The sequence below is a fragment of the Triturus cristatus genome, chromosome 3_1 (assembly GCF_964204655.1).
Source record: "Triturus cristatus chromosome 3_1, aTriCri1.1, whole genome shotgun sequence".
NCBI lineage: Eukaryota > Metazoa > Chordata > Amphibia > Caudata > Salamandridae > Triturus > Triturus cristatus.
In genome coordinates this window covers 1041733355-1041749236 of record NC_140583.1, presented here as the reverse complement: position 1 = coordinate 1041749236, position 15882 = coordinate 1041733355, and the positions used below count along the sequence as shown (strand labels likewise).

Genomic DNA, 15882 nt, shown 5'->3' with positions numbered 1-15882 from the left:
ATCTGATCAACTCACTCATGTTAAACTAGACATCAATCCGACGGAACAATTTTCACAAATTTTACAAGATTTACTCAACAAGGCCGTAGAAAATGGAGTGAATAATGAGAGTCAAAAAAGTTCCTTACTCAAAACAACCCCAGAAGTCCTTCAATATATATGTTACCAAAAATCCATAAAGATCTTCGTAATCCACCATTTTGACCGATCGTGTCAACAAGAGGTAGCATACACAACCCTGTTGGTCAATTCCTTGACCGTCATTTGCAACCCAGTGTGATGAAAATGAGGGCTTTCATCAGGGAAACTACTGACTTTTTCATGAAGCTTAATCAAATTCCTCTTACTGATTTAGAATCAGTCATACTATGTACAGTAGACGTAAAGTTGCTATACACATCAATCTCCTATCAACTTGGTATTGAAGCCATTGAGCAAGCTCTACTACGCACTGATTTTGACCAAGATTTACAACTATTGCTTATGGAACTATTACATTTCACACTTTATTAGAGCTACTTCAAGTAGAGGGAACATTGGTTCCTCCAACTGACTGGCACTTCAATGGGAAATTGTGCAGCACCAGCCTATGCCAATATCTTTATGAGTCAATTCGAGGAGGTTAACATCTTATCCAAAGACATCTGGAAAACACATACCAAATTGTTCGTGAGGTTCACTTGACAACATCTTTATACTATGGACTGGATCACACACACTACTTCAAAACGCTTTGAAAGAATTAAACTCAATTGATGAAAGAATTCAATTCACCTTTGATATCCAGACAGAACAAATCACCTTTTTGGATGTCCAAATCAAAAAAACTCCAAATGGTCTAGAAACAGACATCTTCAGAAAAAAAGATGTATAGAAACAATACACTTCATTACAGTAGCTTTCACCAACAATCACTCAAACAGCATTTACCATATTCACTACTACTCCGTGTTAAAAGAATTGTCTCTAACCCCATGAGACTTACAGATCAAACAGAAGATACGCTACTGCGATTTGCACAACGAGGATACCCTAAGATTGTTTTGGATCAAGCCAGACTTTGTTACCAAGATAAAACATGTGAGGATTTATTGACAAACATACCAAAACCTACAAAAAATCAGATGGTGCTAGTAACTAAATTCTCCACCTTAAGTTGTGCTTACAAAAAGATCATTAAAAAACATTGGTCAATTTTAACCATGGAGCCTGACTTTAAGGACCTATTCACCCAAGACCCAATTTTTGCTTACAAAAGAGGTAAAAATGTGGGAGACATTCTAAAGACAAACAAGGAAAGTATTCAACCAGTCACAGCAAAATGCACACAACCTTGCCACAATTGCAACAACGGTCATAACATCATCCCGGGAACCACGATGACACAACCTAGAAAGGGTACCAAAATCAATCTAAAAGTAACTGCTACATGTGATTCAATGAATTTAATCTACCTCTTGAAATGCCCTTGCAGTAAAGTTTATGTTGGCAAGACTGAAAGAAAAATCAAAACGAGGATAAATGAACATAAAAGCAACATTCGAACAAAAAACATGAAGTCTGTAGTTGCTTGACATTTCATTGAACACAAACACAACATCAGTCAACTAAAATTCTTGGTCCTAGAAACCATCATTAGAACCGAGGGAAGAGACAACAATAACTTTTTGCTACAAAGAGAAATTTTTTGGATTAGACGCTTTGATGACCTTAAACCTCACGGGATGAATGAAAGAATGGAATTCCAATGTTATCTTTAACTAGCATGCCCGTTGGTTAACCGCACAGCGTTGTCATTGAAAGCACTCTTGTCTGTGTTCACCATGAATATCATTTCACCTCCCTTTATAACTTTCTTTTCACCTCATCTTTTTTTTAAATATTCTTTTTGAACACCATGAATATCATTTTACTTCTCTTCCTTAACTTTTTTTCCTGACTCTTGTTTCACTTCTACTAGTTTCCTAGTTTACATTTTTTGAACACCTTGGGGCAGACTTACAAGCCCACTGCGCCACTTTTGCGTCACTTTTCCCATGTTAAAAGAGACGCAAAAGTGGCGCAAGGGGCTTGTAAATCTGCCCCCTTATATTTTACTGCTGATTAGCTTCTGAACTCTCACCTTTCGGTTTGGTCCTCCCCTATATACATGCTTTTACAGCTCTTCTCGTATTTTACCCTTCAATTTTTCAACTTCTGTGTCGGACACCATTGATGATTACGTTGATTTATTGTTTACTGTTGCAATGTTATGGGTTACATTTCGCACATTCATACACCGTTTTATTTAAATCCCTGCACTATTCACTATTTAACCATTAGAAGATGGCCACCGTTATTTTTTTGGACTAAATTTCTAGTCCTTTAACACTGTTTACCCGGACATTTGAGGTTCAAACCCGCCTTAGCCGCAATTGCGCTTTACTCCACCGTTATACGGTCAAGCAAAGGACTTGTTCCAGCACTGCTAACTGAACTTCACTGCATAAATATCTTAGTAAGTTTAACCATATTCACGTGGCAATGTCTTAGTGTCATAGCGTTTTCCAGCTACCTTGCATGTTTGTTTTAATTTAGTTTAACACAGTTGATTAGCACCGAAACGGCAGGTTTCATTTTTGTTTTCATTTCACGGTATTACGGCACAACGTTTTTCACTTTTTTAATATGCACTTCTAATAGTCATCTTTACTGGAAACACTTGACTTGCACCGCAACTTGTAACCACTAGTACAGCGTGTTTCGTTTTGCTCACATTTTCACTTTGGGTTGCACTGCATCACATAACCCCTGATGACTATAACGCACAGTCATTCAAACAACGTTTTTTACCTTTTCCACATTTATATTTTTTCACAGGCGCACTGTGTATCTTTCTGTTCTCATCCTTCAAATTAACTTTCATAGGCAACCGTGCAGGACAGAACTGATAGACACCATTGTATGCGGGTGGCCCTATCCTCACACGTTTCTTTGCTCTGTAGGACCGCATGTTTAACATCACTTTTGCATAGCATCAAGCATTGTTTGGAACTTTAGGATGGTTTCCTTATGGTATTTTTGTGTTCAATTATAGAGTTTTCCCTGATGAAGGGCACAATGCCTGAAATGCATTTGATTGCTTTTGGAATGCATACCAATTATTTGCAATATATCGCATTATGAAGATCACTGATATTGAATCAGCATGGATTGAATTTAAGTTCATCAAATACAACCTTTGAAAGAAAATTGTGATTACGTGTCTGTACTACAGACTTTTATTAACAGCTTTACACCCCTTGAAGGGTGTTGATTGTGCCAAGGGTGATTCACCCCGTGGTCTTTGGGTTGAACTATTATTCAGTATCACATTACGCTCATGATCTGAGATCGATACCCCGGAGCACATTAAAAAGCGGAAATTCCTTAGAATTTTCAGTATGATTTTGTGGCTGTGCACAGGCAAACTTATCCTTGATCTCTGTATAGTGGTTGCCATTAATTGGCACCATCGGTAGGTTGATGCTTTCAAGCACTCGTACTTTAGAATTATGCGCTCCCGCTGGTTCATCCACACTCAACGTGGTTTACAGACCTAGTGGCACAAGAAGAACAGACCCTCTGTTGATTGCCTGGGGTTTGAAGCAGAATTCTGTCATCAAGGACTTTAAATTATTCTTGAATTTCCTCGCGAAAATCCTTCTACATCTCTTCTAATTTCTTAAAGAATGTAAAACAATGATCAGTTAATTTGGATTGCAAGTCATTCATATCAGATTTGTGCATATATGCTTCACTTGGCCAGCTGGACTGGTTCTGGATCTGACATTATGATAAGCTATTCATTTATCAGATTATCTTCCTGCAACCTTACAGGATGTTTTGGCCTGCCCCTCCTTCCGTTTCCTTTTGGATGGGGGTGAGCTTTTGGAAATCAGGGTTCCCCAGTTGACATCATTGTGAGAGTCGGAACTGATGCAAGGGTTTGTGATACGCGCTAAGGCACATTTTGAAATCACACCGCTACTTTGTCAATTAGGGTACCAGCCCCTCCCTCTTCCAAGCCTATGCCGAAATCAATGCGATAACCTGTCACAGTAGGAGATTCCCTGGATAGCTGTTGGACTGCATCAATACTTTCCTCAACTAGCCCATTTTCAGTATTGATTACACCTGCAACTAAAGTTAAGTAGTTTGTAATTGAGGGGGAAGTCGGGGCTTTCGTTGTATTAGTTTTCCTTTCACCCATGATAAAGTGGAAAAAGACACCAGCTAACCTTGAGCAGGTTCCTCTGGAATCCTTAAAACTCAGGCCCAGCCCAGCCTCCACCAGGCTCTGATGTACACAGACAGGCCAGATATTGGCCCGGACTTTCCCTAGTGGGCCCAACAGCATCCCACGCCGAGGGACCGCTATGCACTCTATGTAGGACCCCTCACTCCTCCTTACTCCCAGGAGCAGAACAGCACTCTGGGGAATTCAGTCTTCCTCAGCGTGGTGGGGAACACCGTCCTTCAGTCTCCCACAACGTAGGGCTGATCTGTATTCTGTGTAGCGCTGCTATGTCCTCTTTCCTCCGAGGAGCTGAGAAGCAATCTAGGGCATGGAACTCAGTCCCTCAGTCTCCCATGCTGCGGGACCGGTATATGCTCCATGTGAAGCTCCTTTTTCCTCCTAGTCCTTTGGGATTTAGTGGTGAAACTCATGATTCTTAAAGCTAAAAATTATTGGTATTTTAGCTGTCACTTAAACTTTCCTCCAACACAGTTAAGAGGAATGCCTCCCGCCTTTTTCTCTAAAGCACACTCTTACTCTCAAATGCTGGCACATATGCAAGATGACAGCATTTAGTAGCCCAGTCAATTTAAAAAACTTTACATCAAAATTCACCGTCTTCTCTGAGTCAGATATTGAGGGGTTTTATCCATAATAAATGTTTTTGCATTATATCGATATGAACATTTAAACATGCAACTGTATTAACCACTTGGGAGCTAAGGACGTGCTGGAACTGTCCTCTGCTCAGATTCTGAGGACAGCTCCAGCACATCCTAGAACCCCCTCACGGGGGAAGGGTATGCCCAGACGTGGGTTCCATGCTCACTGCATCACTAGATTCAGGCTAGCCTGGCTGATGAGGGGTGATGCCCTGAAACCGGTCCCAGGATGCTTGTATTCGGTCCAGGGAGGACCTGGCTTGGCAGTACGGGCTGGACTGTTCCCATAAGGAACAGGGTCAAGACTGATTTGCATATAGCTTGGTCCAAACTGGGGTGGCATGGTGAGCAAAAGAACAATGGATTTAACCCAGATCTCTTGACTGGGGGTGAATGTTTTGATTTGTTCTGCATTGCATCTATCATTTGTGTGTCTTTTGACAACAATCTTTGCATTGAAGGATGACAAATGAACAACCTACTTCTTGTACCAGATATATGACTTTTGAGCAGCATTGTACAACTATCTGCTCTGTCTACACCTCCCATGAGCTTGTTATAGTCCAAAATGCACACAGGTTTGTGCACTCCTGCTACCTGACCCTACCAGTCACAGGTGAAGTTCTTTCATCCTGAGTAGTTATGAGAATGTGAACATCTCTTTTGCATGAAAATGTCAAAGCAAGAAGTTTATTATTATGCAAGGCAATGCTCTGTCCCCCTTCAAGATTTTTACACACAAGCTCTTTAGGTAAACATTACGGTTAGAGTGAATTGTGCCACATGCCACAGTGCACAATTTGAACAATTCCTTACATAATTACACACTTGTATAGAAATTGTCCATGTACAAATGGTGACCTGGATTAAAAAGTTCTCTATCAAGTTCCCACATGATTGTTTTCCCTCACACCAAAAGAGCAACTGGGCGGGTGGAGGTGAGGGTTGTTTTGGGGGTTGGGCGATGTCAGTTGAAGAATACCTACCAGTGTACACACTGAAATTATATGCCGGATGAGGGGTGATGCCCCGAAACCGGTCTCAGGATGCTTGTCTACCGGTCCAGGGAAGACCTGGCTTGGCAGTTCGGGCTGGACTGTTCCCATAAGGAACAGGGTCAAGACTGATTTGCATATGGCTGGGTCCAAACTGGGGTGGTGTGGTGAGCATAAGAATGATGGATTAAACCCAGATCCTTGTGGCTCGGGGTGAATGTTTGCATTGTTCAACATTCCGTCCATCAATTGTTTATTTTTCGTTTGTCGTCCTAAGTGGGAAGGGTATGCCCAGACAGGGGTGCCATGCTAACTGCGCCACTGGATTCTAAGTAGCCTGGCTGATGAGTGGTGATGCTCCGAAACCAGACCCAGGATGCTTGTCTCCGGTTCAGGAAGGACCTGGCTTGGCAGTTCGGGCTGGACTGTTCCCAAAAGGAACAGGGTCAGGACTGGATTGTATATGGCTGAGTCCAAACTGGGGTGGTGTAGTGAGCATAAGAATGATGGAATAAACCCAGATCCTTGTGACTGGGATGAATGTTTGCATTGTTCAACATTCCATCCATCAATTGTTTCTTTTGCGATTGTCGTCAAGCTTTATTCTCCAGATTCCAAGATGAGTTTTGGATGGTCCGTAATAGACAGCCTTGTTGTAGTCGAGCAGGTAAGTGCGGCCAGAATAGGAGTGGTGGAGGATGTGGCTAGACTGAAAGATCGCCAATTTTCAAAATAAATTCCTTTAACACCAAAAAAGACTTTCCTTGTTGGAGATGTAGAGCTTGTGTCCGATTACGGAGTACAAAAGGAGAATTGTATGTTCTGCATGGAGTTTCCTTCTGATTCTGGCCTAGGTGTGCCCACATGATTTAAATTGTAACACACGCAATTCAGGTATTCAAAGCAACCATGAGAGTAAAAGGGAAATGACTATGGTCTGTATTGCTCAGTGCTTAATTTGAGCTGATGGTTTCTGGTGCTCTGCACCCGCACTTAATTGTCAACATTGGAGCTTGACAGTCTGCCACAAGGTGATGCTGTCTGACTAATTTAGGGATTACCACAACAACAGCTAATTATGAATTCAAAATACATTAAAAATGACTACTACGTGTCGCCCAAGCCATTCTTATAGCTTTGGGGGCCTGAAATAGTCCAAACTGTCACACTTGTAAGAGTGTGATGGTTAGTAGTTGTGTTGCTATTACCATTGGCAGCATAGCAGGGGCAATGTGTGGTGCAAGCTGCAGGGGCCTCCTGAAGAGAGCCCTTGCGCGTATTTTGTTTTACAAATTAAGCGCTGGTATTGCTAAAAAAAAATTCTGTTTCGATACCTAGTTGGCAGTAGAGTGATGTGCTTAGTGACTCTGTTGTGTATACAGTCATAGTTGGTATTTCATTTTCTACCAACAGGTTGGTTCCTTCTATTTGAAAAAAAGTTCTGTTTTTAGTTTAGTAGCTTTGTTTTTTCGTATCTGTGCTTTTTGCGTGTAGTCTGTCTGAGTGGCATTTGGCTGGCGGTCTGTGTGGACTGGGGAGTGGCTGGCGATGTTCGGGTCTGGTTGGTGGTGTGTGTGTACTGGCACCTGGTTGGTGGTCTGAGCAGATTGGAGTTTGGCTGGTGGTGTGTATGGACTGATGTCTGACTGGTGGTGTGTATGGACAGGCGTTTGGCCAGCAGTGTGTGTGTTTGCTGCTATTACACACACACACCAAACGCCAGTCCACACACACCGACAGCCAAATGCCAGTCTACATACTCTGCCAGCAGCCATGTGGTATGACTGATGTGTCAGTCCTGTGGGCATATGAAAGTGATGGGCCCTTGAATGGCACAGTTTGTTGATGAGAGTGTTGTAATGTGTTGAGCCCCCGGCTGGAGGTGTGAATGATTTTGTGTGTATGACACATGAAAGGCATGTGAATGTCCCGTAAATTGGTTGGTGCCTTGTGGTGCTTGACAGCTCACAAGCTGTGAGTCACTGGTTCAGTATTACAAAATGAAAATGATCTTATTAACAGTGATTTCTACGTTTTCATGTATGATAAATCTTTTATTAATAAGTTTTACATTTTGACCTTTTCACTTACGCTCATGCCAAATCCAATCAGTATGTGTGTGTTCTTGAGTAGATGGTTATGCAGTAATATTTGTCTTTTCTGTCTTTCACTGTCAGGGTTAACATTGTATCTAAAGAAATCTTACCAACCCCAGATATTTTTGTGACTCCAGGGAGGAGTGTCCCGCGTGGATTCCACAAGGTTTTTACCCAGAAGCCCTTGAAAACCTCAAACATAGGCTAACAGCACACATTTTCTTCATATTTCTGGGAATCAAAGTACTGGAATCTGTGGGAAGCGGTACATTTCCTACCACCCAGCATTCACATATCACCACTATAAAAATAATACTTCCACTGTGTGGGTGGGCCGAACATCCGCAAAAGGAAAGGGTCCAAGATGCAATGTGGCACCATCAACAAAAGGAGTAGCTGCATGTGGGAGGGGCAGGCAGAAAAGGAATCTCGGAGGCTTGATATGCGGATCAGTCTTGGCGTAGATTTATTTTAGGAGCGCATAAATTAAACTGCACAAACAGAAATATCCAGGCTCTTCTCCTGTTTCCATGGTTAACTTAGCGTCTTCTTCCTTTCCAGGTGGTTCTTTGGACAGGAGGATGTCCCCAGGTGTCTCATGAAGAAAAGAAGATGTGGGTGGTAAGTAGAACTGTTAGGTTTATCAGGAGTTTCAGGACAGATTCCTTTTCCACACCCAGGAGTGTTTAGTTACCACACGGCACAGTGCTAAGTAAGTCGTGATAGAATGGAAAACCAATGGAAATAATAACGTGCCACTTCCTATCCTATGTTTGCTATTCCCTTTTCTCAAGGGGTAGGTAAATTCACACAGGTCAATACCCCTGTAAACGTTTGTATTCCGAGTGCTGTGAGGGTTCCCCCCACCCTTCCCCTTTAGTAAGAGTCAATCTTCTTTGGTTATGTCGTAGATGGTGGGGTGAAAAGTAAATAAGGAAAAAGACTTGTGACTTTACATGCAACTTTTGATGATGCCTTTGTGACCCCCCTCTTTTGGTGGCACCACTCGCTATACCAATGCCAACCCCTCACTCCCCTCCCCGTCCGGGTTACATACCACAATGGCTGCAACTCTCCTGAGTTGCGGCGGTGTGAAGGCGATCCCCGGGGGCGTCCACCAGTCCTCACACCAGTCCTCGGAGGTTCCATCAGCTTCGTCGTCCCCTCATGCTGTCTCAGCTGGGCTCCTCTTTTCCTGATTTGGCGTCCTCTCTTCGCGGTGCGGCTGGGCTCTCCTCTTCGCTCAGTTTGGTGTCCACTCTCATTGATTCAGCTGGACTCTGTGCTCCCTCTGGGTTGTCGGCGTCTTTCGGGTTTCCTGCGACCTCTCTTCCTATCTCCCTCTCCTTACGTTGCAGGCGCTCCACCTCTTCTATCCTCACACCAGAGGGGACGATCTTCCTGTGTGCAAGAGGCTTCGATCAGAGTTAACCCCTTCTTCTCCTCTACTTTAGAGACGTCAGGCTTGGTAATTGATGGGTGGTGAGGTAGATGGGGTAAGTTGTTGGTTAATGTCGGGTCTCCCCCCTCATACTGTAGTTTGTCAGGCCCTGCAGCCACCCAGGAAAACATACCAAACCTAGGTATTTCTGAAAACTAGACACCACAGGAAGTCCAAGGTGGTGTGCCTTTCTGAAAACTAGACACCACGGGAAGTCCAGGGTGGTGTGCCTTGCATGGATCCCACAAAGTCTTCTAAGCCACAATGTCCTGCAAACCTTAAAATGTGCCGAAAATCGGCCTTGCACTTCTCCGACATAAATTTCTGGAATCTAAAGAAAGGCACACAATTCCTAACACTCGGCATTCCCTTCACTTGTCCCGATAAAAATGCTGCCCCACTTGTGTCGCGGGGCCTAGTGCCCAAAACAAGAATGGCTCAAACTAATGTCAATAAGAGTCCTCGTAAAGGGACTCTAATTGACGTTCAAATTTTGTGGATACCTGATGATTACGGAAGCTTATGTCACGGAAATTAAAGGAAAATTTGCAATTTTAGGCAAAGTTTGAGGTTTCCAAGGCACTGAGGGTAATAAAGCTTTGTGGGATTCATGCAAGGCACACCACCCTGGAACCCTGGGGGTATAACTTTCAGAAATGTCTGGGTTTGGTAGGTTTCCCTGGGTGGCCGTCGATCATTGGCCCAAAATCCCCAGCTACACTCATAGCCAGATCAGATAATTGTGACTGGAAAAGTTGATGTCAACACATTGTATTTTGGAGCCTTTCCTGTAGCAGGCACTAAGCCTTCCCACACAAGTGAGGCACCCTTTTTTATCAGGCTACTGGGGTGTGTGGGTAGGAACGATGGGTGGTAGGAAATTTGTGTCTTACTGCAGATTCTGGGCGTTGAACTCAGAAATGTGAAGACAATTTGTGAGGCACCATGTTTATCAGGAGGGAAAGCAGAAAAATAGAACATTTGTGATTACCAACTGTATTTCTCTGCATTTATGCCTTCCAAATGTAAGCCAGTGTGTAGTAAAGAAGGCATTTTTATAAATGCCCTCTGAATCACATTCTAGGATTGATACCCACAAAATAACCCCTGCTCCTAAACTCGGAGTCTGGGGTCCATTTCAGAACTACCTACATTTCCATGATGCCCATTTTCCACTCTATGTTTTCCTTTATAAATAGCTCTATACCCAGTACACAATGAAAAACCATTGTAAGATGCAGCTCAGTTGTTGGCTCTGGGTCTAGGAAAACCTAGAAACCTTAAATATCCCCCCAACCAGTAGGGCAAGAGGATGTAATGGTATATTGCTTTTGTAAACTGACCATAGTCGCAAGAAGTTACAAACAAAAACATGGTCACAAATAGCAGTTTTTTCCTACTCATTTCAATATCTTTTTATTTCAACAGTTTCCTTAGGAAAACCTTGAGGGATATATACACAAATATGAGAGGCAACACAAAACTAAATACACTGTATTAATACAGTATGAAAACTGAGTGCTGAGTCCACACAAAGATTGAAAGATTCAAATGTTCTTTATTCCAAGGAATAAAGAACATTTGAATCTTTCAATCTTTGTGTGGACTCAGCACTCAGTTTTCATACTGTATTAATACAGTGTATTTAGTTTTGTGTTGCCTCTCATATTTGTGTATATATGCTTTATTTATGGTCGTTTAAGCAGCTGGCCATTTGAGGTGGGCAATACTCTCACTACTGCAAAGTGACAGGTCCAGGCTGTGCACTCATGTATAACCTTGCTGCTTTATCTTATAAGTGTGAAAACCTTGAGGGATCTACACAAATGACCCCTTGCTGAAATTAAGAATCTTGTCTTGCCAGGATTACCCATAGATTTCACACTGGTTTCCACCACAAACTGAAAGTAGGTTTAAAAACAAAAATTTGAAAAAATAGGCTAACTCTTTCAAACATGACAAAACCGTGGTTAAAAATTTTTTTTTTTAAATGTAGCGCTGCCTGTTCCTGAAAGCTAGGAAGACAGCGACGTCAGCACAGCAGACCTTTTGTTGATGTCAATTTTGGGGGGAAAAACAGACTTTTTTTTTTGTGGAGCACTTTTTTCCTATTTCTCAAAACACACAAACTAGCTATATTTTGGCTAATTAGAGATGCCATTAATGTGTGGTCTGTGGCAAGATGCCCGGTATGGATGGTCTTTTGGTGAATTCTACCAAATATATGCCCCTCAACTGGTACAGAGGCTGGCAGCAAAATACATGGGCACCCGGGAGTGCGGTAGCCTGCCTGACACTACCAGGAAAGCTCCAACAGTGTCTATTCCTAAGACCTAAGGTGATGCCAAGGATGCATCGTCATACCGACCCTTGTCTATGTTAAACCTAGACTATAAAATCCTTAGTAAGGTCCTGGCCAATCGTCTCCAGACCCATTTGCCTGAGTTAATACACAAAGACCAGAATGGATAAATTCCAACGCGCAATACCTTCTACAACATCAGGCGATTACTTAAGGTCCTGGAAGCCACAGATGGGGACACGGTTCCCTGAGGTCAACATGGCCTCGATAGATATATGCAAAGCCTTCAACACCCTCTGGTGGGATTATTTGGAGGCAGTCATGCCAAGGATGTCACTGGGCGATAACTGGACCAAATGGGTCAATCTACTATATGCGGGACGAATTCAGGAGGGTGCATTGCTCAACCCTTCAAGATTGGCCAGGGCACAAGGCAGGGCGGCCCTCTCAGCCCCCCCCCCCCCAATGATGTTTGCACTGACAATTGAGCTGTTCGCTGTGTAGGAAGGCCTGGGACAGGGGCACTCCACTCTGTGATGGGGAACGTGTGGTCTCGCTGTAAACAGATGACATGCTTATCCATTTAAGGGAGCCCCGGTCGGGGTCCCGTGGAGTGTGGCCCTTATGGAGGACTTTGGAGACGTATTGGGCCTACACGTGAAGTGGCAAAAGTTGTGCACATTCCCTATATCAGCGGAGCTGGGGAGGCAGCCGGCATTGGTGACTGTTTCCGGCATCCAATGGGAGCACACAGTTTTCAAACATTTAGGGATCAAGGTAATACTGATACGGACTTACTGGAAGGCAACCTCGGGGTTTGATGTGTGGCCTGTGCAGTAGTGTGACCATTTGACAGTCCTTGCAGCTTCCTATCATGGCCCGCCTAGCATTGACTACGATTCTGGTGCTCCCCAGAGTCCTGTACCACTTTGGAAATCTTCCAATCTGGGTGCCATGAGCTTGGTTCTGGTCCCTCGAACTCATGATCAGGGAACTGATATGGGATGGGTGGCATCCCTGAATGTTGCTGCGGACCCTGGAGAGGCCCTCATCGAGAAGAGCCCGGGGGTCCCGGGTTACTAATTATTAGGTCTCGCCTGACCCAGCGCATGCGCTGGTCTGGAGAGACTTATTGAGGGCTCCAAAAAGTTCTACCAGGCCAGCCTAGAGCTATAGTGCATGTGCGCGGGCGCGCGCGCCCGCCCGCTTTACCGCGATTACTTACACTTTCACGACCGCTTTGATGTTTGATCGTGATCGTGATCACTTTCACTTTCGCAGCCACACGGCCGCTTTGCATAGCCAATAGGTCTCGCTTTTGGGACCTTATAAGTATTTAGTTATGCAACTGTTGCATAGCTAAACACTTATAAGGTCCCAAAGGCGAGACCTATTGGCTATGCCAATGCTTGTATTACATTGCAGTTGGGCTGGCACAGTTGTTAGCGTGGCTCAACCTGGCAGAATTAGATGAATTCAGGGTCCCAAGCAGGGAAGGAGCATTGCTGGCTCTATTAATGGTATTGAAACTCGCTCCAGCCTACAAACCCAGACTTTTAAGCCAACAAACCCAGACTTTTAAGTGAAGCTCCTAGGTGTTGAGCAGGCGCTTACCACCGGAAGGGGTCGGCTGTCCTCTATGCCCCGGCAGTGCTGCTCGAGGGGGTTATTTTACTGCTTGACGAATGTCACTGTCGACGGCAGCAAAGTGTGGAAACCGTGGAAGACTGCTATTCAGAGGACTCCTTTCGGCCAGGGGCGTTTTTAGGTTTTTGGGGGCCCTGGGCCAAATGTATTTTGGGGGCCCCTATTCAGAGCAACTTTGTTTTTATGATCCGGTTTCACCTTTCATGCCCTCTTTGGTCAATTTCTGAATGTGTGTACATCTAATATTCAGGGATAGTGATGTGTGTTTTCAGTATCTTAACACAGCAGCAGCTCACTAATATTACTGCAAATAATCTCTGTCACACCCTCCCATTTCTCCTGTATTGATTTAAAAGAAACTTTTTAGGATTAACATCTCTTTATTATTTTAACACATTACATCACATTACGAGCCACCTACATCCACAGGGCGGAGGCGATGGAACTTCTTGCATACAATGAATGTCATTTAATAACAATAATAGAACTAAAGGAGTAAAAGGTCAGGCACAAGATGGGAGGAGGGGAGAAGGGAAGGCAGTCGCTGGAATGGAGTCTACATTGTGGCTTCTCTTTGACTCTGGAGCATCATGTATCCACCTCTGGTGTTTGTGTCGTTAAGCATAGGATTTTCAAATATTGAGCATAGGGCAATTCTCGGAATTCATCCGACAAATATTGTATGCAGGGGTGCCACATTTTAACAAAGCGAGCAAATTGCTGTATGGCTATAGCTGTCAGCTTTTCCATGACCAGTATGCCCCAGACCTTATGTAATCAATCCAGGTGTGTCGACACTGTGTCCCTTCCCCACTTCACAAGCAGGAGTTGTTTCGCTGCACCCAGCAGGAAGGTGATCACTCTACCTCCGTGCGAGCGCAGCAGGTGTAAGGGGATTGGGAAGGCCTAAGAGTATGTAGCTTGGGAATTTGGGAATGTCAGTTTGGAATATACTGTTGACAAAGTCCAAGACCTTGGACCAGAAGGGTTCCAACTTGGGACAGGGCCAGAGTATGTGCATGAGGGTGCCCTGATGTTCACAATGGAGCCAACATCTCCCGTCACCGGACTGGTTCCACGCTGCAACTCTGTCAGGCATGTGATACTAGTAATAAACGATCTTGAGGAGCATCTCTTTACTAGTGGTGTTCAGTGCTGAGGAGCGCGCTCTGTGGAGTATGTCATTCCATTCCTTATCCATAAAAGTACACTCGCATTCTCTCTACCAGCAGGTTTTACCGAGAAGGCGTAAATGTCTGAGAGTAGCTTGGCATCCGAGGTTCTAGTGAGGATCCACTTCTCGAATGCCATCAGAGGTCAACTGGCATGCGTGGGGACCCAGGGCTGAGAACCCCAGTGCGCCAACATTAGATATTGCCACTGTGTCGATTGTGGTAGATTGTAGTGGGTTTGCAAAGTGCGGAAATCCATAAGGCCATCAGCGTCAAACATGTCGCCTGTACACTTACAGTTGGCTTCCTGCCAGATCTTAAATGCTGCCCCTGTGAGTGTCGGTGGAAAGTCTGGGTTACCAATCACAGGAGTTTATGGCGATATTGGAGTGGAGAGCCCATGTTGTTGCTGTACCTTATCCCACACCCTCACTGTGGCCCGCATGACTGGGAAGACATACACGCCCAAGGGTCTGTGTGCTTTCAGCAACCAAGGTATCTTCCAAATATGGGTGGCTGAGATGGCCTGCTCAATGAAGCACCAATGCTTTTCAGTGAATGTAGAGGACCATTCCACCATGTAGCCGAGCTACGCCACCAGATAATAACACCGCAGGTTCGGAACACCCAAGCCGCCAGCAGCCAAGGGGAGGTAGGCGCAGGCCTTGGATATACGTGCTTGCTTGCCTTCCCAAATAAAGTCCCACAGGAGGGATTGTATCCTATCCAAGACCCTTGGAGGGGGGTGGAGGGGCAGTGTTTGCATGGTGTAAAGGAGCTTAGGCAGGAGTGTCATCTTAATTGCTGCAAGGTGGCCCATCCATGAAAGCTTATGCGTCTTCCATTTGGCGAGATCGTGCCTCGTAAGTACTAGGAGGGCCCCATAATTATAAGCAGCAGTGGCTGTAGTTGTGGAGTACATGCATAGACCGAGGTACTAGATGCTGTTGTCTGGCCATTGGTATGGGTATTTGCCCTGTAGCCGAGAGTGTTCAATGTCAGGGACGGTTAGGCCTAGGAGCAGGGACTTCTGAGGGTTGATTTTAAAACCGGAGGCCGCTCAGAACTCCTCCGTCTCAACAGAACCGCATCTAGCGAGGTGCGAGGGTCTGTGAGCGTGAGAAGCACGTTATCAGCATATAACATTATCTTGTGTTCTCTGCCTCCCATTCCGACCCCAGAGATGAGTCGAGAAAGGCTTATTCTTTCAGCAAATGACTCCATGTAGAGCGTAAAAAGTAGTGGCGACTGAGGGAAGCCCTGTCTGGTCCCTCTCTGAATGGGGAAGGCAGATGATTTAATACCGTTG

The 15882-nt window shown here is 44.4% G+C and overlaps 1 protein-coding gene across 2 annotated transcripts in view; it reads left to right on the top strand.

Moving 5' to 3' along the window:
• LOC146861466 (uncharacterized) overlaps positions 1-15882 on the top strand; it is a 356537-nt gene that overhangs the window by 40476 nt on the left and 300179 nt on the right. The window contains exon 2 of one of the 2 annotated variants that reach the window (XM_085645782.1): positions 8573-8632. The gene's annotated coding sequence lies outside the window, so the exon portion shown is untranslated. Of the gene's footprint in view, positions 1-8572; positions 8633-15882 lie in introns of those variants that run through there. The other variant, XM_085645786.1, reaches the window with a different exon arrangement.